Raw genomic sequence first — 24,222 nt, 5'->3', positions numbered from 1 at the left:
TGTGTGTGTGTGTGTGTGTGTGTGTGTGTGTGTGTGTGTGTGTGTGTATCTCTGTGTATGTGTGAAGAGTACACAATATTTGAAGGTCACAGTACAAGCCTGGGTGTCAGTCCTCACTTTTCACTTTGAGATGGGAGTCTCATTTTTGTGATTTGCTGCTATATTTGTGAGACTATGTGGACTGCAAAATTGGAGAGATTCTTCTGTCTCTCTCTCTCACCTCCATGTTAGAACACTGGAATCACAGATGTATGCACCTATGTCATATTTATTTCATTTCTGAGGATTCAAGCTCTTATGCTTTCCCAGAAAGTGTTTTAGGAACTAAGCCATCCCCTCAGCCTCTGGCGTACACTTTATGTGTTTAAAATGAATAGGCATATCTGATAGATTGTAGAGAATAGAGAAATTGCATTGATCCAATCTACCATAATCTTATGCATCATTGCTGTTTCTTCCTATGGTATGCCTTCTAACATGCATTCCCCTTGGACTCTTCAGCCAGCCTGCTTAGAAGCTTTACTCAAAGCTCTTGAATGGCTCTCACCTCACAGAGGAAAATCCAAAGTCTCCATGATACTTCAAAGCTCTATGGTGCTATTCCCGCTGTGACAATTCTCTCAGACTCCCCTGAATCACCCAGTTTTAGCCACTTTCTAATCCTGTTGGTCTTTCGCAGACAATATGTGAACTTATCTCTTCACCTTCATACTTGAAATCCTTCCTTCCTTGAGTTCTCATCCCCAGGAGAGGATTTTGCTCTCTGAGATCCTCCAGATCTCTGCTCAATTCTTATACATTTAAAAAGGCCTTCAAAATCAATTATATAAAAGGACAACTTCCTGGCTGCTGTCCTTCCCAAGGGCCTTATGTTCTGAACATTGTGTATCTCTCTCCATCAAAATTTAAGCTGAATGACAACAGGGGCTTATTTAATTGACTTATATATCATTAGCTGTGTTGTTGGCATTTAGTAAAGTTTGGCTAGAAAATGTATAAATGTTTTCTGTCCTCAGCTTTCTGCTTTACCCTGCCTCCACATACTGCCTCATAGCTTCCTATAGTCTATATGAAGAAGTTATTTCTACAACCTTGAATTTGTACCAGAAATCCTCGCCAGTTCTTTTCTGAATTATCATTCAAATATGTAAGTACCTGAATCAAAAATGTAAGCTTAATTACAGACTAGTTTAGACTGAAACTGCAAAGTACCTTAGATAACCAATCGGCATTTCCTATATCTTATTTTTCATTATTGATTCCTGACATAAATGAAAGCTTGTGCAGTAACTATAGTTTTTACCAAGATATCATTGTCATTCACAGTGCTTCATTGAAAAGATTTCCTCTAAATCACTGTGTATAATGCTTACTCTATTCTAGTAAGGAAAAAGATCAAAATGAAAACCTGAATTTTTAAAGAAAATGAAAACAATATTTTTCTAATCGAAAATATCAAAGGGGTAAAAGATGAAAACTGAAATTTTCAAGAAAATACTTTAAATTAGAAAACAGCAAACGACTATTTTGCCAATAGAGATTTTAAAATGTTAATATACTGTAATATCTTCTTCTTGTGAACTGTTTTCCAAAAGTGAAGAAGATATATTCAAAGAAATATCCTTCAAGGCTTTGATTAATAGGAATGAAAAGGTTAATTTGTAAAAAAAAAAAAAAGTGTATTATATAATTTGATCCTGCTAAGCATTTTACTTGAATATGAAAATGATCTATGTATTATTTCTATGTTCATTTACTAAATATTTATGAAACCTGTGTTTAATATCAAGAATTAAAGAGATATAAAAATTTGTCATGGCACATATCTCTCTGGCAAGGATGTGATTTCAACTAGATCAAGTTAAAGAAATCATTAACTAGGGTATCTATATACATATATACATACATACATACATACATACATACATACATACATGTATATCTATAAATTATGTCTAGATATATGTCAACTTAATATATATAAAATCTTGTCTATATAAGTATAACATTAATAAAGTTATAAATAGATGTTAATGAACTTATTTTGTATAATATATTCATTCATGTATTTTTTAATGGGCTATTTCATTTATTTACATTTCAAATGTTGTCCCCCTTCCTGTTTTTTGCTCTACAAACCCTCCATCCCATCCCCAACCCCTTTAAGAGTGTGCTTTCCTACCCACCAACTTACTCCCTGCTTACTCTTACAACATCCCCCTTCTCTGAGGAAACAAGCCTCCACAGGACCAAGTCCCTCCCCTCCCATTGATGCCCAACAAGGCCATACTCTGCTACATATATAGCTGGAGTCATGGGTCCCTCCAGGTGTACTTTTTGATTGGTGGTTTAGTCCCTGAAAGCTCTGAGGAGTCTGGTTAGTTGGTAGTGTTGTTTTCCTATGGGGTTGCAATCCCCTTCTGATCCTTCAGGGGATTTGACCTTGAGAATTCAGTACTAGAGAAAGCAGTTTGTATTTGTGAGAGGTAGTGAGTGACCCAGATCAAACCCATGGCTTGTGAATGCTAGACACATCCTTCTTGGTTACCTGAAACAGGATCTTAATATGCTAGCCAGGTTTTCTTTGAGCTGGTGATACTCTTGCCTACATTTCCCAAATTGTCCATGTTACGATAATACTTGGTGAGAAAACACAATTTTCCTGAAAAGGAAATTTCTCCATCCCGTAGCTTTTGTCTATCCTTAGTCATTAAGTTACTCATTAAAAAAATAACTTATGAAGTTCTGCGCATGCAAGGGTTGGCATGGCACTCCAGATGTGAAAATGTAGAAAACCATCAAAACTCACAATGCAGTTGAGAGCAAGGACACAGACAAATGGTGACAGTAGTTGACAGAAGACACCTAAATCATAAAGTCAATCCATAAGTATTTACCAAGGTCTGGCTAGATGGCTCCACAGATAAAGGTACTTACCACTAAGCTCAACAACTTGATTTCAGTCCCTAGGATTCACATGGTAGAAGGAGAGGACTGACACTGGTAAGTTGTCCTCTGACTTTCAGATACACAGTGTAACAAGCACATAGATATGCACAAAATAAATACATGTAATTTTTAAATTTTAAAAGATAAATATTTAAGTATCTGCTATGCACCAGGTACAATCTAGACACTCAGGACATATAAGGGAAATAAAAAGACTAAACTTCTCCTTTCAATGTGCTTCCACAGCAAAAAAAAAAATGTGTAACAGAAAAGACTGCAGAAACAAGAAACAGCAAAATTCCTAACATCTTAGATGATATGGCCGTGGGGGAAATAGAATAAGGTACTAGGAGAACTTGGGCAAAGTATAATTTGTTGTTCATGTAAGAACTGATAAAAGACCTCTTATAAAAGTGATAGTCATATCTCTCAGTTAGTGCAATATACCTTCCTAAGAAACACTGTGTTACAAGGATTATAGGAAAAAGAACCACATACCTGAAGGCAACCAAGATAGCTCAGAGGATGAAGTACTTTGAGTAAAAACTCTGATGAATTGAGTCCCTAGAACCCACATAAAGAGGAAGGAAAAGACTGAATGCACATACTCTCATTTTCAAATGAGTGTCATGTCACTTGCACTGTCCTATTCCCATGTACCATAATAAAAAACTAAGCACCAGACTTGGGATGGTGAATAGGTTAATAGCTGCTTCTGAGCCCAATTCGCCCTCAGGGACTCTTTCCTGGTAATAACTGAATCAGTGATGAGTACAGAGATAATGTGGGGTCACAATCTGGTTCATCCACAACATGTGCATCTATCATTTTCCCCAATAATCACAGGACAGTAAGCTGGAAGGATTTAATTTCTTTACTCTGAAGCTATTTCAACATTCTACTTTAATTTTTTTTTTGCTCTGATATAGTCATTTATCTAAACACATATATAACTTCAAAACATAACCAGAGACCATATCTAAGCCCACACCTCTGGTGGAAGCCTCCTACCCCACCAAAGGCCAGACCAATATCTTGTATCCAAGGTAAGATGGCCTCCTCACCCAATCAACACCTGCTCAGAATAACTCCAACCACTTCTCTTCTCATTCTCATCATATCCCAACTCAAACCTCTGGTGGAAGCTTTCTGCGCCATCAGAGGCCTGGCCAGCTCCCTGAAAATCAGCTAAAGTCTCCTACTCCATAAAGATGACATTTTACATCTATGCCCCAATGCAATGGCACCCACATTAAAAAATGAAACATTACTAAAGTTTAAATCACACATATACCCTCATATTTGATAGTGGGAGATTTCAATACCCTATTCTCATCAGTGGATGGGTCATCCAGACAAAAACTGAAGAGAGAAATAATGGAGCTAACAGATATCTACAGAACATTTCACTCACTCAAATTATATACACACATATATATATATTTCTTAGCACCTCAAAGAACATTCTTCAAAATTGACCAAATTACATGGTCACAACGCAAGTCTCAAAAGATAAAAGAAAATTGAAATGACCTCCTCTATCATATCAGATCACCATGAATGAAAGCTGGATTTCAACAGCAATGGAAATACAGAAAGCTTACAAACTCATGGAAACTGAACAACTCTATACTGAATGACTACTGGGTCTATGCAGAAACAAAACAGAAAATTAAAGCCTTTCTCAAATTCAATAAAAATGAATGCACAATATATCCAAACTTATGGGACACAATGAAAACTGTGGTAAGAGGAAAGTTCATAGCTCTAAGTGCTTTCATAAAGAAACTGGAGTGGTCTCATAATACCAACTTAACAGCACACCTGAAAGCTCTAAAACAAAAAGGAGCAAATACAGCCAAGCGGAGTAGACTGGTAGAAAATAATATAGTACTTGAAGTTCTGGCCAGAGCAATAAGACAACTAAAAGAGTTCACTAGAGATTCAAATTGGAAAGAAAGAATTCAAAGTATATTTACTGGTGGTATGATATTATACATAGCTGTCTCAAAATATTCTACCAGGGAAATCTTACAAGCTGATTGACACCTTCAGTGAAGTGACTGGATACAAGATTATACAAGGACATAAAGAGGCTGAGAAAGAAATCAGAGAAACAACAGCTTTTACAATAGTCACAAATAATATAAAATACTTTAGGATAACTCCAACCAAGCAGATAAATGACCTGTATGATAAAAACTTCAAGTCTTTGATGAAGAAAATTGAAGAAGATACCAGAAGATGAAAAGATCTCCCATGGTCATGGATCTGTAGAGTTAAGATAGTAAAAATGGCCACTCTACCAAAAGTAATGTACAGATTAAATGTGATCTCCATCAAACTTCCAACACAATTCTTTTCAGACCTTGAAGGAACAATACTCAACTTCATATGGAAAAACAAAAATCCCAGGACAGCTAAAAACAATCTTACACAATAAGAGAACATCTGGAGGTATCATCATGTCTAATTTCAAGCTGTACAGCAGATAAATAGTAATAAAAAGCACATGGTGTTTTCGTAAAAACAGGCATGTTGGTCAAACTGAATCAAAGACCAGGACATAAATACACATACCCATGAACACCTATCTTTTTTATAAAGAATCCAAAAAATGTACAATGGATAAAAGAAAGCATCTTCAACAAATACTGTTGGTCTAACTGGATGGCAGTATGTAAAAGAAGTAAAATAGATCCATATCTATCACCCTGAACAAACCTCAAATCCAAGTAGATCAAAGACCTGAGATGCTTCTGTAAGTCAAAGGGCACTGTCAAAAGGACAAAACAGCAGTCCAGAGAATGGGAAGATCTTCACCAACTCTGTATCTAACAGGACAAATATCCAAAATATATAAGGAATTCACAAAACTTCACAGCATCAAACTAAATAATCCAACTGAAAAATGGAGTACAGATCTAAGTAGAGAATCATCCAGAGAGGAAAGCCAAATGGCTGAGAGACACTTAAATGTTCAACATCCTTAGCCATCAAGGAAACGCAAATCAAAACAACTCTGAGCTTCCATCTTATACCTGTCAGAATGGCTAAGAGCAAAGCCTCAAATAGCAGGAAGCTTATGCTGGTGAGGATGTGGAGGAAGGGGAACACACCTCCTTTGCTGGTGGGAGTGAAAGCATGTACGGCCACTTTGGAGATTAGTTTCGTGGTTTCTCAGAAAATTGTGAGTAATTCTACCTCAAGACCCAGATATATCATTCCTGACATATATTCAGAGGACACTGCATCCCACCACAAGGACACCTGTTCAACTATGTTCATAGAAGCTTTATGCATAACATCCAGAAACTGGAAACAACTTAAATGTCAACCGAGGAATGTATTTTTTAAAGGGGCACATTTGCACAATGATGCATTACTCAACTGTTTATGAAATTTACAAAATCTGCTGGAAAATCGATGGAACTAGAAAAAAAATTCACTCTGAATGAGGTAACCCAGACCCAGAAAGACAAACATGATATGTAATCACTTCTAAGTGGATATTAGTCATAAAGGATAATGATGCTACAATCTACAGACCCAAAGAGGCTAAGTAACAAGGAGGACTTAAGGGAGAACACAGGCATCTCTCTGGGAAGAGAAAATAGAATAGATATCGCTGGTGGAGGGGATCAGGTGTGGAAGGTGAGGAGGGGAACAGGAAAGCTCAGATGAGGGGAATATAGGGAGAGTATCCTGGAAGAGACAACTAAAACTGGGGAGACTTTCAAGGGTGAAGCAGAAGCCCAGTGTAATGGAAATGTCAAGGAAATATGATGGTAACACTAGCAAAGACTATTACTGGGAGGCATGTAGCCTGAACCTGCCCTCCTCTGTAACCAGGTAAGGCCTCAAGTGGAGGGATTTGGAAACCAACCCATCCACAAAACCTTCGGCCTACAGTTTGTCCTTCCTTCAGAGAGTTCTGGGACCAGAGCCTCTAATAACAGTCATGTTAGACACCAGGGAAACTTAATCCATGGGATGGGAACATACATAGTGTCCCACTACCAAATATTAGGCATTGCTCAGGGAGTCCTGAGGAAGAGAGAGGTAGGAACGGAAGAGCCAGAAGGGTCAGGGACACTACAGGAACATAGTCCACAGAATCGATTGACAGAGACTCAAGCAGGCTCACAGAGATCAGGGAACCTATATGGGTTTGACTTAGACCCTCTGCATATATGTTATGGTTATATGGGTTGTTATTCTTGTGGGATTCCTAACAGTAAGGACAGGGGCAATCTCTGACTCTTTTGTCTGCCTTTAGGACCCCTTTCCTCCTAGTGGGTTGCCTTATCCAGCCTTGATGTGCAAATACACATGCCTGGTCTTATTGTAGCTTGTTATGCCAGATTTGGTGGAAGGCCCTGAGAAACCTGCTCTTTTCTGAGATGTGGAAGGGGAAAGGAGAGGTGAAGGGAGAGACTGGTTAGGCATCAGGAGAGGGAGGAGAAACTGAAATTGGGAATCTAATATTTGAAAAAAAGAATAAACAAAATGGAGAAAGAGAAAACATAACTAGAGAGTATTCTAATTAATATATATGTTTATAAAATATTGGCTTTTTGGTTATAGGTCAAACTACAGCGTTAAAATAGGCTACTTTTATTGCCAAATGCCTTCAGACTTCATTGACTTTTTTTTGGAACTGCTACTAAAAGAGATTGCATCCAAGGTTGTACAATTTTCTGTGTGGCCCAGAAAATTATGAGTCATTACTTGTACATTCAAACTAAATATTATTCATGTTTATTCTCTATCTCTTGGAACAGTAAGGAATCCGGGTCTCAGGGTGATTGAGGACAGACCTCTTCACAGATCTATGACCTATTCTTCTAACAAAGAGAGGAAAAATCCTTAATAGTTCTGAATGATGAATTCTGTAAGGAAAAAATAGCAATTTGGCAACTGAAAGAGGGACACTGGTAACCATTTGAATGAGGCTTCCGCTACTTGCAGCCAGTATTGCAGCCATTGCTTTGTCAAGGAGTCTGAGATTCCTCAAGCATGAAAGGAAGGATAGGGAATCAAATCCTCCCTACTTAATAGGAAACGTCTTAGAACTGCTTCAAAATTAGCTTTGGCTCAGCTTAATGAAATTTACTCATTGTTGAGCAGCAGCCCACCAAATCCACAGCATTCAAAAGGCAGTTCTTTTGACTGCTAAAAAAAAAAAAAAAAGACTTGAAAATTGCAGAACATAAAAAGGAAAGATATTTATTTCACCCACTCCCAGATTCACACACACACACAAAAAGAGCTGGGTTTACTCCGTCCTTTGAGTAGCTAAATGGAATAAGCAAGCCACCTAAAGAAGCTGTTCTTTACTCTCACAATATGAAATCTAACATCTATGATAAATGACCCAAACTGTCTACAATGAAACTCATCATTGCCATTAGGCTCTGGAATCATTTTAGAAGATGAAAAAGTAACAAAAACACAAGAAAAGGAGCCATTTCTTGAGGGAATTCCTGAAATTTTTCCATTGGCGTTTTGTGGAGAAGTCCCTTGAAATATTTCCCAGTTCTAAATAATACAGTTTGTCTTTATCAGACTGGAATGAGAAAGTAGTGACTGCTTTGCTACACATCTTGCCTTCCACTCTGCAGCCACCCACTATCTATATGTCATCCAACTGCTTTATAATATAACTGCAAGAGCCAATATCCCTTTCTTGATATCAGTATGTGCATAAGTTTTGACAGTGATAGGCCACCATTCATTACTCACTATGCATCTTCTGTAGGCCTGAGTACAGATTTGACTAAACTGAGATTCTCAAGAGCAAAAATCAGCACAGCAATGCAGCAAACAAAGGATCTCCTTATTGAATTGATACCAATGTCAAATACTGGAGTGTATATACAATTAATTGTATTTTCACTGGTGAGCCCAGTTTGGTCTTTTGTTGCTTAATGACCCCTGGGGTCTTTGGATCCCCAAGAAGCAGGAACACTTAGGCTATTTTATTACAAGCTCATTATTAATTTATAGATTACTATTGAGTCAGGTGCACAGGTTCAGGATCTCATCTATCACTATGGGGAGCTCGAATATTAAGAGATCGCCACTGACCAGAAATCAATGAAGGTTATTAGAGGTAAGAAAAGAAGACAGTGGCATACAGGTGCTATACAGAAGGCACATCAGGAGCATAAAACATATCACAATCAAAATTTTCTCTTTCTTTCCCTTCAGCCAAATAAACTAAAAAGTGCTTCGATTATATCCTGAAAGTAAAACTCATTAGTACAATGCATAGCAAACTATAATCAATTGTTATCAAGCAGTTGTTAATTATTTTTTTTGCTATGCCTTATGGCAGTATTTTTTTTAACTAGATCAACTGTTATGGATTTATAATTTTAAAGAGGTAATTACTGCTTTTAAAAAGGATGAAAAAGAGGAAGAGGGCACTTTTTTAAATAGGAAAATTATATCTTGCCCCAAAAATAGCCTGAAAAGAGAAAGTATTAGTATTTAATTGAAGGTTTGATAACATATGTGCTATATCCTTTGAATACAAGCATTAAATATGGAATTCATTTCTTTCTGATTGTTCAAAGTGTGTTGTGGTAAATGCACATGTGAAAATGTGATAGGAAGAAGCAAAGAGTGCAAACACTACAAAGGCCTTTCGTTACAAACCGTACAGGAAACCCACAATGACTTCAGGATGTATATTACATTCCTGAGTTTTACACGATTTCCTGAACAATGTTAATAGCTTTCTGAGAATGTCCTCAAGAATTCCATTTACATCACAGCCAAGTATGTATTCATGGCCTCTGACCCCTCAGTCATGCCTCTCCTAACTTCTGTGCAAAGCTTTTTATCATGCAAGAGAGGAAAGGTGGGCCCCAAAAATAAAACCTAAACCCAGTGCAATCTGAAACAAGCATAGTTAAGAGAAGAAACCTCTGAGCGTATTCATAAGGAGTGGTTCTTCATGAAACTTTTCTGTGTCACAGGGACACCATGGAGGCTGTGCCACATTCTGCAACTGTTGCTATGGCAAAGCGTCTTGGGCTATTGAGTGGGAACACATTGTTGTGTTTAAGTCATGTAAATGATCAGGACACAAAGGAAGCAGCCCAGGCAGCCCCTGCTCCATTACTGCTATGCTGAGGTCTTTCTCCCTTGACACATGCCATTTACATTGCATGGGAAGGCTCCCCCACAACGCCTGCTGCCCAGAAAACCTTACTCCCTGGGTGCTTCCAACTGGTCTTTGGAGACATTTATGAGATTCCCCACCTCTTTCAGAATTGATTCTACAGGAGAAAACTACACAATGATAAAACCCTTTCCTCTGTTTTAATGCCAGGATACCTCTATGTGGGTTTTCTTCCAGGCAACTGATCCTGTCTAATATTGCAATTTTCTATCAGTTTCTGTCTCTTAGAAGGAAACTGGGACAGTTTCTCCTTTGTTACTCACTTATATCTCAAATATGTGTATTTAATCAAGTATTTTACTGCAGAATCAATTCTCACTGATTAGACATAATTATGGAAACAAACTACGCACAATACCTTTTAATAATTCTACCACCTCTAAGGAAAAAATGAGGATCTAATTTAGTGATCTGAGCATTGTTTGAAAGCAATGTCTAATTAAAAATAGTAATATATTTTAAGTGGAGCTTATTAGTTCTTTTGGGTTGAGCTGTGCAATTAAAAATGTACTATTATTTAAGATTCAGTATTTCTAAGTTATAAATTATTATTTAAATGAAGACTTGAACTGTAGCCTTAAACAATAAAAGTCTCCTCCCAGTGAAAACACTTTGAATTTTGTGACTTGATACTTGGTATGCTGTGCTCATTTGTAGCTCAGTTTTGAAAAGAAATTATCCACCATTATGAAAATATGAAATTTTGAGAGAATTGTGTCACTTTCTATGTGTTGACATTCTCCTGTGATTACAACAGACTACATCACTGGCAGAGTATCTCACTTGTGGACATTTCATAGATGACCCACAGGAACTCTCCATTAGCTTTGCAAAGCCTTTTCTATCTTCAGCTATTAGAACTTCTAATAAGGTTTTGTTATTTTTTAAGAAAATTCATTTTGATACAAAATAATTTTTTCCTATTTGTATAGGAATGAGCCATCTCACAAGGGCTCAGAGAATTACTATCACATAGTCATATACTATTTGTCTTAGAACATGTCTCAGCTTCTGGAGTCAAAAGAATTAAGGTCAATTAGTTCTCAGTAAAAATTCAATTTACCTGGAACTTCACATCCATTCAGAGAAGAGTTCTATAAATACTTAGGAATGAGAATCTCTTTAGTTTTATTGATTCATATACTCTTCTATGAATTATTTAAATAATATGTTCAATTCTTATAAATTGTAAGGCATAATCTGACATTTTATTTTATCTTTTTTAAAGTGTCTGTAGTTAAAACCATAGCTTTCCATTTCTTCTTTCCTCATCTAAAGAGAATTTCAAATACTAGAAATACAATATAGGAATGATTCTCTTGAGAAGTCAGCAGCCATATTTTTGATGTGCTCTACCATTTTCCTAAATGCCTCTCTTAAAACTTTTCTCTTTTGTTACAAAAGATAAGGTATGGGATAAACAGAATGTGTGTCAATTATATATGAAACCTTAGTTTCCATCCTCAGCACTGCATATACTTGATGTGGTGGTACACCTCTAATTCTAGTTCTGGGCAGGAAGGGCAGGAATATCATCCCCAACCACATAGAGTTTGAGGCTAGCCTGGGTTACGTGAGATTTTGTTTCTACTACATAAATAAATGACATAAAACATCTTAAGTCAGACATGATGGCACATACTTAAACACTTAGAAGCTGAGTCAGGAGAATTGCTAAGAGTTTGAGGCTATTCTGACCTACATAGTAAGCATCAAGCCAGGCAGACCTTTATAATGAGACTCAACATTTCAAACAAACAAAATTCATAAAATATGTGATACTGTAGCATAATACCTCTATCAGTAGGCTATACTTTTTATGGTCGGATAGCATTCTACTGCCGACTATATACCTTTAACTCAAGCTTTCATCAGTTGGTGGACATTTGGTATATTGACAAATTTCAGCTATTATGAATATACATTTTTCTTACACTAAAGATAAATGTTTTCATTTCTCTCAGGTATCTACAACATCTCAGTGAGTTCTTCTCATTGTTTGTTTGTTTGTTTGTTTGTTGTGTGAGCATATGTGTGTAGGTGCCCATGCATGTGGAAGGCAGAGAAGAACTTCAGATGTCTATTCTCCATGGGCACTCACTGAATGTGGAGACAGATTGACAGCCAGAGAAACTGAGTTATCCTCTTGCCTCCAGCATTGGAAGCAGAAGAGTTACAGGCATGTACACAGTCATGCCTGGTTTTTAACCTGGCTTCTGGAGATTTGAACTCAGGTCTTCATACTTGTGCAGCTAGGATTCTTGCTCACTGAACTACCTCTCTAATCCCTCTACTTGCTGGCTCACATGGTAACTTTTACAAAATATCTGAGAAATTTTCAGACTGTTTTCAATGTGGCCCCACCATATTACATTCCTTCCAACAGTCCCTCCCCCTTGTTTTAACCTGGGCTATTGTAATGGCTACTGAAAGATTCTAAACTTTGTGGTTCATTCTTTCACACATCATTCTTCTGAGTCTGACCAGATCAAAGAAGAGAGAGTGCAGTTGCTTCACCAAGATATCAGAATAGTCATCCAGAATTATAATGGGAAACATTCAAGATGAGCTTATAAACTCTCTATATACTATGGTGAAGAAAATTTAAATCTCACCTTGTAGAAAAGACATATAAAGTTGACTAGCTATACAAAAATAACAGAAACAGTTAGCCAACCAGCCAAAGAGAATATCTCAATGTCAATCTTGCGTGTGTGCAATCTTCTACTCCTGAAGATGTGAAGCTACAATAAGATATTTGTGAACTGGTTTTTGAGTTCTGAACAGTAATATATATGTTCATAGGGGCATTGTTCATAGAGACATTCATGCAGAATTCCCCACATTTGATTCTTGCTCATACATGAACAACTATTCTTTTCTTAAAAAAAAATTCCATAGACATTTGAATAAACCTGTATATTCTGGAATATACAGGAATATTCTGTATATTATATTCTGGAATTAAAACATAAACTTCACCCCTGACATATCAAGGCATAGTCTGAAAGTGAATTTGTGTGTTTCATTCACACACACACAGCTAATATCACTGTGACTACCTCTTTTCATATTGTCTGGATGATGTAAGCCACAAGAGGGATATAAGTGTTTCTTGACCTGCTTCTATTGGACCTGTGGGAGCTGCAGTGACCATTTTTACTTCTTCAATGTAATTTTTATAAAATCTATCAGTCAGTACTTTTAAATATTTCTTTTCTGTGATTTGTGTACAGCTCAATTCCAACTAAGGCACTAGGAAGCCAGAATGGCACATTGTGTGGGGGTATGTATCTTATTCACTGTCTCTTCTTGTGTAACGACTGACTCCTACAATTATATATATATATGTTCTTAATGAGGAAAAATGACAATTATGTATGTCTGGAAGGAGTGGAGTGAAAAAATGAGAGAGGGAGGGGGAGAGAGAGAGACAGAGAGAACACAAAATAAGGAAAGAATATATTATCTTAGAAAATTTGAAAAAGGGTTGTGTGGCAGAGAATAGGAAAACAATGGAAATGAGACCATGGTTTGAAGATGTTAGTAATATTCTACTGAGATTCTCTCAAGTGTCCTAGAAGTCTACATTCCCTTGGGATATGCAATAATTTGTTGATAATAATAGAACTGAGTTTGCAAACTTAAACTTTAGCATCAGATATCAGTAGTTTATAAGCTTGCAAAATGAAATGAAAACCCTAAATGCCTTTGATAAACTGCAAAAAAGATATACAAGACAAATAGAAAAATCCTCTCTGAAATATGACATGACACAAATAGAACACTCAAAGTATTAACTTTAGAATGGAAAGAGAATAAGCCAAGATTGCTAGCTAATAAAATACAAAACAACAACAGTAACAAGCATCCCACAAAAAATCAAACCAAACCACCACACCACCACCAACAACAACAACAAAAACAAAAAAAGCAAAAACAAACAAACAAGACACTGCTTTCAAAGCCAAATTGAATGTGGAACTACAGGAAAGTATTGGGAATTTATCCTCAGAGATTCTGGCCATACAAATTACTTCAAAGATACATTTCCTAGTTCTGAGTGCCACAATTAAAGAGTGGTGTAGAGAACTTGGAAAGAACTTAGAGGAAAGCAGGAAAGAATATCAAAGAGTTAAAGAAAAAGGATCCCAGAGGGACTTAGGAAGCACACAACATAAAGTACAGAATATTAGGGAGAATTGAATTATGGTCTTCAGCTCAGACAACCTTTCTGAGCCTGGAACTGGGGCTGAGATGGGAGACTGGGTATAGTCTCACATTCTCCAAATTACACTTTGCTATGTTAAAGGCCATTGTCTTTAACAAGCAGTGTGGCCAATTTTACTTAAGTATGAGAAATTTTCTAACATTATAATTGGTAAGTAATGCAATAGCCCTCTGGTTATGAGTAGGAAGAAATAATTGCCTCTTCTGATGGACTTAGAAAATAGGTAACAGGTTCACAAGTTCTGGATGACTTTATAGACCTTGCTATCAGGAACTAGAGCTGAGGTGGAAGAATGGGTATAGTTACACATTCTTCGAAAATACACCTTTCTACTCTGGTCACGCATCAGCCATAGTTAGATTTCTCCCACTTTCAGGGCTTTCCATAAAAGTTCTTTCCTGGCCAAAACATTTTGAGTTGGTATCATTTCATCTTTGAATAAGAGCTCTGGAAAGATGGATTGAAGAGTGGGAATCTGCTGGAGAAAAAGGAAGCTAAACAAGGCCCACTGGGTGGGGGTGGGGTAAGGCACCTCAGAGTGCATGCTGGGATGAAGGCTAATTAAGATGTTGACTGAATCTATGCTAATCATGTCCCACCAGACTCTGCTGGATTAGTATGTAAATTGGTAAACTCTGTTCTGAAATTGCCCTACCAGCTGAGGTCTAATTACTGACTAGACATAACAAATAATAATGGGATTTGTATTTTAGGATGTTTAATTATGGAAATACATGTCTGCAAAAATACCAGTTGTAATGAAGAAAAAGAGATTTCATAATGTTTTACTAAAGGTTTATGAAATTTTACAGCTTTAATAATAAGACCAGAAACAGCAGTGGGTAGAGGGAGACCTTTCAGAGAGCTCCCATTTGTGAACAGGGACCAGAATCAGACTGATTAATTCACTGCTTAAGAAATTTCCCCTAAGCATCTCAAAGACTAATTGTTTCATTGGTGATACACAGCATCTTGTGGGCTTTTAGTTCTATCACTAAAAGAACTGGAACTGGTCCATGAAGAATAACAGAGCCACCATGAACTCAGAGGGACTCCTCTGGTAACATGCATTCAAATGGAATTAAATATAGCAGGCCGACAATATTCAGAGGAAATTAAGCCACTAAAATAAGGTTTTCTTCACTGAAGCTATTCCACAATGTAGAAATCATGGCATCTATAAATTAGAAAGCGGTTAGTCCAATCCCAAAGCTAGAGTGCATATTGCATGTTGTTTTAGAGAAAAGCAGCTTGACTTCTAGAATCCAATGAATGGATATGCTGGGATAGAAAGTACTCTGTAACTATTACATCATCGTGTGGCCACACCTCTTCAAAAAGTTTATGAAGAAGTACAAACAAAATTTTAAACAGGCTTGTAAACTGCTGCCTATATCTGTCTATGTTGCTGTTACATCATTGGAAGATATAAATAAGCAATGCATCTTTACCAGAATGTTCATTATATTTGTATTTATTTATTCCTAATATGTATCAGTATCTTAAATGTTCTGCCTATATTTAGTACACAAATCTACTCATGTATGTTTGCTTAAATTTAGGAATGTTTGATTAAATGCTTATTGTGTCCCAATAACATTCCAATTTCCATGCTTTTCTTAAAATTTTCATGAAATTAAAAAAGATAGTTTACTTTTGTTATAAGACATCTTAGACTATTTGTTTTTATTATATGGCACAGATATCAACAAGTGAAATTCAAAGGGAAAACTTGTGTTTTCAATATTTCCATGCCTTGATGTATTTGGAGTTCCACATGTATATTGAACATACGTTTTTTGATCGTCCTATCACAAATTATCCACAAAGCAACTATTAATTGACACTTGCAATGCAGAAATATAGGAAAGAAGGGTGCGGTGGGATTTCAATATGAGGATATTCAAACTTTATATTAGAAATTCTTTTCATTAAGTAAGTTTTATTTGAGAACCCATGCTATTTATCTTAAATGTAATCTAATCAGAGAGTTGTCTCATTCTAGAACAGTGTGCACATACATCTGAATAAACTTTCCCTAGCACCTACCAATCTGCTACTCAGTTCACAACTTCAAGCACTGCCATTAAGGGAAAGTTCATGTAATTAAAAAAGATAGGTGGTTTTTTATTATTACAAGACATTTTAGATTATTGCTTTTGCTACATGGCACAGGAAAAGATATCAGCAAGTAAAACTCTGTGAACAATCTTGTATTTTTTTCAGTAATCTTAAACCTTGATGGATTTAGAGTTGAATGATGACACTGAATAATACATCACCCAAAAGCCTTATTTTCAATGCTATTTTTCCATGCCTAGAGGCACCAATCTTTAATTATACCTTATTTGAAACTAACCAATGATGTTTCTCCTCTAAGCAATGAACAGGTTGGAGGCCAGATACTTTGATGCGATCAATTCAACTCTGTCCCTTTCTTGGCATGACTTTCAGACATGTTCTGAAGTGTTCTGAAGTGTTCTGCTCACACATAAGTAAACAAGGATAAGCCTGAAGAAGTATCATCTTGAATATGAACCTCTCAGGGCTTGGCTAACAAGGCACTGAGTAAACCTGAGTTTTTGGAATTCTCACTCAGAGGTAAATTACAATTTCAGAGAGTAATGTTGAACAAATGGATTTTGATATTTTATCATTAAATCAAGCAGAAGACTACCTTGATAAATAATAATATTGGTTTTAATAGTACAGAGAAAATTACCCCAAAATATGAACACTTTTTGACATGAGGACATAGACAAAATTCCCAGGTATACTGTTCCAGATGAGAAAGTTCACGGAGTCCTTCCACCATGGCTAAGTAGGGCATGGGAGCCAGGTTTCTGGGTCAAGGGGGCAGAAAAAAAATGAGTTCAAATATGGCTATGCTATTCTATAGCACTCTTCTCCTTTCATTGCATAGAAGAGCTTTCCTTTTTTTTAAATATTTATTTATTTATTATATATGAATACATTGTAGCTATCTTCAGACACACCAGAAGAGGGCATCAGATCTCAATACAGATGGTTGTGAGCCACCATGTGGTTGCTGGGATTTGAACTCAGGACCTCTGGAAGTACAGTCAGTGTTCTTAACCACTGAGCCATCTCTCCAGCCCTAGAAGAGCTTTCCTAATGGGAACAACCAGCAACAATCAAATGTGAGCATAATAGTAGTAGATATCACACAATTGTTTACTAAATACATGGAGAGTCAAAAAGGTTAAGCCAATCTAGATCTTTCTGTTACAAAAAATACAAAACACATTTAATTGGCATGAACTCATATTACTGGTAGCCTAATGATACAGAACAACAAAAAAAAACAGAACAAAAAAAAACCCATATCATTATCAGTAATATCTCTTGGGGAGGACGATTTTTTTCCCCTAGTGATCATTGTAGGAAAATTTATAGATTCCCACGGACAAATGTTTCATAATTTAACATAAACACTTCTACAGTGATTATAAACTAGTTTAGAAAAGATAAAAACGTAGAAGTTTGTACTCAGTTTTTCTTGGCAAGGATTATATTTTACAGACCACCTACATGGAGTGATGTTCAAATCTTCACAGCCAATCAATAGCAAAGATAATAAAGAACAATCAAGTCAGAGAGTGGCACATTAAAAATCATCCTAAGACTCTTGAGGTACACACGTAGCAGAGTGAAAAACCTTGGGCGTTCATACTTTGCTATAGTCTTTCAGCATTATTGTAAGCATTTGTCAGGAGAATGCTTGGAAAATATATAACACATTATGTTATTCGATGGTTGGAGAAAATGTCTGTGCATCCCATCCCCTCAGCTTTCCATGGCTTTGCCCACTTTCCTATGTAAAAAGAGTACATACTAACTTCAGATTTACCCAGAAAGTCTTGGAACCATTTACTTTTCAGTAGTCTGTTTTTCAGGAGTGCAATATGTATTTTGTCTCTCAGTGTTGATATCAATTCTTAGAGAGCAAGGAGCCTACAAAATTTCTAGTCCCCCCCCTTTTTTTCCAGTCTTACTTGTCCATATAACTAACATTTCACTGTGACTCACAGCCTCCTGATGGCCAAGACTCCACAGGAATTTTTCACAAGAAAATGAAACAAACAAATTTCAACTCATCATGATAGGAATAACCTCTATTCTTCTGTCCCTACCTTGGAAATGTACAAATAATTCTCATAGGAAACACATAATATAAAACTATAATTGGTAGTATAACAAAGCTGTCAGGAATAAGAATCGAAACTATGAGCCCTGGAGCAAGTACATGTGCCTTCAAATTCTTCCCATTGCAAAATTTGAAACCTAAAACAAATCTATTTTTTAATCTGAAAATATGATGACAAAAACAGAGGTACCTATCTAAGAGTATTGGTATGAAGATTCTGGTATTGTCCTTGGAATAAATCAATACACTAAATAAACATGCTATCACTAATTCAATCAGTGTCTTCACAGATAGATTTTGAGTCACCAGAGAGAAGTACTTTTTAAACAGTGCCACGGCACCAGCTCTTATGACAGCATACATTTAACTTCTTGGAGTCATCCATTAACTGTCCCTCCCAATTATTCACATGAATTATTCTATACTATAACATTTTTCTCTCAGCTATTCTGTCAAAGCATTATCTGCAATGTCTCTCAAAGTCTTTCTTCTCATCACATTCTGAGAACCAACACCCTTAACATTTCGTCTGTACTCCAGCTTAGCTAGCCTCCATCTACAAAGTCTCTGTCAGTGAACTTTCTAGTATCATAACATGGCACTTTCACTTCTTGCATTGTTTTCCTACCTACATTTAAAATGTGTGGCATTGAAAATAATATCCCTGACAAAGTCATGTGCACTTAAATGTCTGAATTTTTGGTGTCAAAATGGGACACTTTGTTTTATCTGTCTGATCTGTCTGGTAGTCTTGATGCAAATAATTCTTATAATGGAAGGAGGGAAGCTGAAGAGTGAGGAAAAGTAATTTGATGGAACAAAACTCCAAGAGATGCAGGACCAGAAAACAAAGAATGCATGTGACATTCAGAGGCAGAGAAAATAAACTAAATTCTGTTTTAGCATTCCCAGAAGGAACACTACTATGACAGTATTTCACCTTTATTTTACTCCTATTTGGAGCTTTAGAACTTCAGGAATATCATAAATTTATATCTTTAACTTTTTTAGTTTATTTTTCCTAATTTGTTGATAGGCAAAGCAATTGGTAAGCATGTGGAAATAAATTAATGACAATCCTATGAATATAAGAGATTATCATTTTTCTCTAGTAGTCTGACATGATTTTGGGTTTTGGAAGTAATAACTTCGGATGGGAGCAGTGGATGCAGAAGAAAGTGAGGCTGAGTTAAGACAGAACTCTTTATATAGAGTAGACATATATGGATCCTAGCGTCTACGTGGACTGGTGCAATCACCAGATACCTAGCGAAATCCAGGGTACACATGATAGAAAGTCAAGTTAAACTTTTATTTCTTCTAACAAAGTAAACCTAATACACTCTATTCTACATGCCAATCTAATATATTGATTCTTTAAAAACTATACTGTTTTTTCCTTGAAACTTCAAAAGCAGGTTTTTTTTCATCATTTTAAAAGGCTGGATTGAACAACTCATTTTGTAGGCCTCAAACTTGGGGCAATCTTACTTCCTCAGGCTCCTGAGTTCTCTGTATGAACCACCACACTTAGCTCAAAAGCACTTTTTTATATACAAAATTATGTATGGGAACTACCTTGTCTATAATTAAATATATCTGGTCAAAAGGAATTTCAAGGAAGGGAGCAAGCGGGGAGAGTATCTAAAATAAGCTAAGCAGTGTAGAAAGACCAGAGTAAACCCTGTCTCAAAAAAAAAGAAAAAGAAAAGAAAAAAGAAATACCAGAGTAATAATAGCAACAGAAAAAATGATCTCAAAAGAGCATTGATGGAAGAGGCGATGAATCCTCATCTGCTACACTCTACTCAATTCTTAAGTTCTTAGGATCTAATTTTCCTCATCTTTAAAATTACCATTGTATCCAGTTTTCAATGTTATTGAGAAGAGTAGGTGGTAACATTTTTGTAAAGGACTAGGGAAATATCTGGTACATGATAAATCCAAGAAATTTTATGCATTTACCTATCACAATTCCAATTTCTTGTGAGTATAATCACAAATTATATATTTTTAAGATACATCCTAATAGCTTAACAAAAAATATCATCTATCATGAAACATGCTATTGCAAAGAAAAATGTGAAAGAATAATAACTTATAAACTGTAAAGATTATTCTTATAAAAAAATTGTCTTTGTTTCCACAACTTGTGCAACACTCAGATTAATTCAGAAGAAATCTTTTTTTTTAATTATTTAAATGTCCATCAATGAGAACAACACACAGAGGGTTCCAGGCTATGTGAGAAGATTATTGATTAGCTTCGCTTCTAGGTTCTAAGTAGCCAGTATTATAGTTTAATATATCAATAATTCAGAAGAATTAGTGTTTTCTGTTATTACTGAAAACATATTTGGAATTGAGACACGTGAGTGGGCAAACAATCATTTGAACATCAAGAACTGGTCATTCTGCCCCTGGCCTTGGCTACCTCTGCAGCATGCTCCACCAAAACAATGTCTTCATGTCTCACAGCAAATACAGGTTGCCTTGGTGACGACAGACACTCAATAATATATGCCAGATGAATGAGAATCTCAGAAGGTGGTAGTGAAAAATGACCAGCCAAAGTATTTTAAAATATCAACCTAGAAAGAAAATCAATTCTAATAAGCTCCATGCTCTCAGGCTCAAATATGATGAAAGTAAATAGTCTTTCAAAGTGGAGCGAGCATGAAGTCAAGAATAGTGAATGACATTGATCAAAACCTGCAAAGCTTGGAGGCATCCTCACAGTCCACCAATAAATTGATTTACTGTTATCTCATATGCCAGCCCCTCCCCCCAGTTAACTGCCAGCATTCTCTAACAACTCCTAAAGGTGGAAGAGAAAACTATTTGGTTTAACTAACATTTTCAGTTGATAAAAGGGGGAAAGTCTGAAACTGAAAGGAAATTGAATTATTTTTGGCAAATAATTAGCTCATTTTAGAGAGACCATATTTTTAAGTTTTCCCATTGATATGGGTGCAGAGAAATTTATTTAGATATATATATTTTAAAATCCCAAATGTTATTAAAAATGACATGTATTTTCAATTTTGAAAATAATCAGGTCAGCTTAATACTGCAATTTAATTAGAAAAAAATCCTATGGACCTAGTTTCTAACTGAAGTCAAATTGTGGAACTACATAATCAGTGGAGGGATCGTTTTACTGAATCAGTATTTTCAAGTAAGCAGTATCAACTAGAATGATTATTAACTGCATTACATACGCACACACAGACACACACACAGACACACACAGAGTTTAAAAAGAAATATTGAACACCAGAACATTTCATAAAGCACGGGTTTTAGTTTGATTTTTAATAAGCAGGGAGAAATGTAGGAAGCTAAATTTGGCAGAGGCTAAACTTTTTTCAAAGAATCAACAACAAAAATTTTTATGTTGTCTTTCCTTAAGGTGGGGGGAGGGGTGGACAGGGATTTCAGGAATTTGGTTGCAGCTACTAGGAGAGGTTTTGAGACTTACTGATTGGCACTGCTTTCTTCTCTATACACAACCTCAAACTTTGAATATACCCCTCAGTATATTGCTTGTGGAACTCTTTTGATCAAACAAAATAACAGCATTTTTGAACTCTTTATGACATTCAAGTATCTCAGGAGGAACTAAAAGGATATATGTGTATCGATACATTAAAACAGTATTTAAAAGTAGTATAAATAATATATATATTTGCATCTTCATACAAACAACAAAATCCACTCTAAATAATAACATAGTGGAATCAGAGAATAACATCAGTTGTCAAATTAGTCTGTATGAACAGCAGAATCCTGGAAAATGTTGTATTATCTACTCTTTCTGATTGTAATGGCAGGTTGCTCATTTCTTCTTTCCAGTGAGCACAGATTTATGTGTAATAAATATAAAATAGGATGCTCTGCACAGAAAGGCCAAATCCATTTTCCCTACCTTTTCTGGGAATGTTCTACCCTGTTCTCATTCTGTCTGGAACTTACTCTTGGCAGGACTTGGGTTATTAGCCACTATTCTGGCCCAAATAGCTCTAGTTATAAATGTAACAAAACACACAAGGGTAAAATACATTTTCCCAGGAACATAAATAATTGGGAATTTTCTCAAAAGGTCTGAACCCCCACCACCACCACCACCAATTCCCATAGCGTTATACTCTCAAACTGTTCAAATTTAGATAAAAAGGTTTTAAGATGTGATTATCATTCTGATAAGTGAATTCCAGTATAGGCCTTGGTGATTTCTTGTGCATCCATTTTGATTCAGTCCATTACTCAAAAGTGATGCTAATCAAGTTTGGGAGAAGTAAAATTGTTCTCTGGCTGCAAGCCCTTTGTGCAGTGAACAGCGACTTTCTCATACACTAGGCAGAGACAATGCAGGATGTCCCCAGAATCACTAACCCAACTTCCTTCCTTAGGACCCCACCCCCACCCCCCAACCCGCCCTGCACTTCAAAAGGCAACCGTATGCAATAGCTTCCTAGTGTAGTAGGAAAAAAAATGCCTTACCAGTGTCTGCAGTGTGGATGGAAGAAAATCCCTAGTTGCTGGGGGCCAAGCAAGTTGGCCACTTGACTGGGGGGACTAGAAGAGCTGAAATCTTCCTTCCCTGTTTGCTTTCATCCCAGCGACCTCTCCCAGGATTTTTCTCACAAAGCCCTCTTCTAATTCTCTAATCCTCTCAAGAAGAAGCAGCACACACACCAAATGACTTCTGCAGTAGCGGCTCTCGGGGAAAGACGAGGGTTCTCGCTCGTGATTTCTGCCAGGCCAGTCCTATGAGTCCTCGAACTCAACCCTTTGCACCCCTTTGTGAGCAGAGCGCACAGCAAGAGCAAGTGCGGGAATATGACAGGCTAGGACAGGCGACAGGCATGCAGGTGAGCCTTGGCTCCCTTCTGTGGCTGCCAGAAGCTCTGCTGTCTCCCAGGGAACGCCTCAGCTTCAAACTTCCTCTGAATTTTATAGCTCCATATTTCCTTCCTGAGCAGAAAGAGTTCCAAGGAGTTATGGAGCCACCAGCTAGGATCTGCCTACATTGGGCTGGACCAAACAGAGCCCTTGGCAATGCAGATGACTACTTGTTTTTAATTCATCCTCAAACTGAAAATAGCAAGGGAAAGTAGGATATCAAACACAGAAGTATAAAGTTATCTGCATCACCAAACATACTCAGGAATGCTGATTTTTACAATTTTTTTTTCAAACAGGCCTTTAAAACATTAAAGAATCTCAAACTGCTAAGTTGTAAGGCATGATCTTTTTTCAAAAACAAAGACAAAAAGTTTACCTTATTTTCCCCAGGACAGGGGTCACACTTACGTTATTAAATTATATTTATACTATAAATTCAAATCTCCATATAACTCAAATGAATATACTACAGACATTTATTTCTTATTTTTTAAAAGAGAAGTCTTACCTTTTCACTACATCATTTAAAACTCCGAAGCGAATAAATCACAGAGGAGACAAGCAGATGGCACAGTTCTACATTTCAGAGCGAAGGCTGTTTGGAGTCATTATTTCTAAGGAGCGCGCTGTGCTTGTGCCTGTGTTGGGCAGCGTGCCACTGGGCCTTTGAAATGAAATGAATCGCCTTCACACCAGCAGCCCCACTACAGACTGACACTTCAGTATGCCTAAACTGAGGCATGCTGCCTCTTTCCACAGTGACCCTACACAGAA

At 36.6% G+C, this 24,222-nt stretch overlaps 1 protein-coding gene and 1 pseudogene across 1 annotated transcript in view; one reads left to right on the top strand and one right to left on the bottom strand.

Annotated features, from left to right (window-relative positions):
* LOC114616719 overlaps window positions 1–24,118 on the top strand; it is a 27,575-nt pseudogene extending 3,457 nt beyond the window's left edge.
* Mid1 (midline 1) overlaps window positions 1–24,222 on the bottom strand; it is a 327,852-nt gene that overhangs the window by 172,521 nt on the left and 131,109 nt on the right. The window lies entirely within an intron of this gene.

This window comes from Grammomys surdaster, unplaced genomic scaffold (genome assembly GCF_004785775.1).
Source record: "Grammomys surdaster isolate TR1022 unplaced genomic scaffold, NIH_TR_1.0 131, whole genome shotgun sequence".
Taxonomy (NCBI): Eukaryota; Metazoa; Chordata; class Mammalia; order Rodentia; family Muridae; genus Grammomys; species Grammomys surdaster.
Note: the sequence above shows the minus strand (reverse complement) of the source record. Positions and strands in the feature narration are given on the sequence as shown.